Genomic DNA, 1,940 nt, shown 5'->3' on the forward strand with positions numbered 1-1,940 from the left:
TCAGGAAGGCTAAATAAGTAAAAGGAAAATAATCTCCAACAAAATGTAAATTTCATGTTTCAGTACAATCATGCTTGTTAGTAGAGCGTTTCTATAACACTGTGACCACAATATGGATTTTAACTCAGACAGTTTGGGGTTCAAATCCCACTTCTTCCACTTACAAGCTGAAAGAGCCTTGTCATCTAACTTGACTGTGCCTCCATTTCCTCATCTCTAAGGAATGAAGTAAGCTGAATAATGGGACAATAATAGTTCATACTTCACACAGTGGATGAATTAAATAATCATATATTTATAAACAACCGTCTCAAGTACTATATGAATATTAGCTATTCTTATTAATTACAATAATTCTAATTACAGAAGCCTATAAGGAAAAAAAAATGCAGTTCTGGTGGGAAAGTTAAAACCTGTGTGGAAAATCAGGGACCTCGGGCAAGTCCCAGTCTGGGCTTTTTTCTCAAGGTGGGAGTGAGAGGAAAAGGCCCCCAGAAGAGGCTGTTAGGAAGCCTGAACCTAGCAGATCCATGAGGCTGTCTTTTCAGGCAAAGCAGTCGGTCAACAAAGATCTTAACTTTCTAATTTGGTCTAGTATTTTCTTTTTTCCTTTTTTTAATTTGCTTCCAAGACTTTGATGGAATGACTTCGGGAGAAGGAAACGGTCACAGTTACTAGAAAGAATCTTAAAAAAAAAAAAAGAAAAACACGAGAGATGAAACAGTTGGGAGTATTTCTGTAACAAACGTTTCCTTCCTTACAAGAGCAGAGGTGGGGCGGGGTGTCTCGGTAACGTCTATTCAATGCAGCAGCAGGATCAGAGGAAATTTTTGGTATGCCAATTTCGATTTCCAAAAGTCTTAACGGGGGACCATCTGGAACCTGCTGCTCGACAAATCCCACAGTCACCGAAAGCCTCGAGAATTTCCTGGTGAGTCCGGGAATTTCATCTGAAAAACACCAGTGCCTCCAGGACTCCCCAGGCATAGGGGATGGGTCAAGGCCTCACCCTTTCGTCCCTCCCTCCTGTGCAGGCTGTCACAGCCACAGTTCCCCACGGCAGGAGCCACGTACACAAGCATCGACAGCTGCCAAAAGGGCGTGATCACTTTCCAGGCTGCAGTCCTCCGCAATGCATGCCCCCACGCGGCCAGGCGAGTCCGCGAAAACTCCCGGGGCCTCGAAGCTCCCTGCGGCTTTCCTCAAAGAACCCCAGATTAGCCCTGATGTTTAGGGCTCTCTAGGTTTTCCACGTCGCAGACGCGAGCTGGGCGCGTCCCAGGCGAGCCCGGCTGGCGCGCACTTGGCAGCCTCCCAGTTGGCCGAACTGGACGGAGGAGGGGGGGGTTGGTGGGGCCTAGATAAACGCCCATCCCCGCACCTCTAGCCTTCTCTCCAGTTTCCCTCTGCGGCCTTGCACTACCCCGCCTGGGACCCGGGAGGCGGCGCCTGTTGAGTCACGGTCACGTGGCTGTGGAGGCGCAGAGGCTGGCAGCGCCTCGGCTGCTCGATCCCTCTGGGCCCTAGTGGAAAATTTTCAGAGACCTACTGCGGCTGCGCGTCCGAGGCCCCGCCCCTCCTCCCTCCCCTCTGTCCCCCGCACCGACCCCGGCCCCCAGCCTTCCGGCGGCTGCCCGAGCCGCCTCTCCAGAGGTTCCTTTCTCCCCCGGGAGCAGCGCTCCGCGCGCCCCGCCCGCCGCAGCCCCCCAGGCTGGCGCCGCCCGCGCCTTGGCCCTCCGGCCGGCAGTCTTCACTTCCTTCGCGCCCCACCTTGGAGCTCCGAGCCGCCGTGCGGCCTTGCCCGCGACCTTGCTTGTACCCCGCTGGCATCCTGAAAGGCAAGGAGCGGCGTCTTGGCGCCTCCGCCTTCGCCTCTGGGGCGCCGCAGCCCCCACAGCCCCGCCACCTCCGATCCGCGTGGTACGGGTCCCCCCACACCT

The sequence above is a fragment of the Ovis canadensis genome, chromosome 3 (assembly GCF_042477335.2).
Source record: "Ovis canadensis isolate MfBH-ARS-UI-01 breed Bighorn chromosome 3, ARS-UI_OviCan_v2, whole genome shotgun sequence".
NCBI classification, from domain to species: Eukaryota; Metazoa; Chordata; class Mammalia; order Artiodactyla; family Bovidae; genus Ovis; species Ovis canadensis.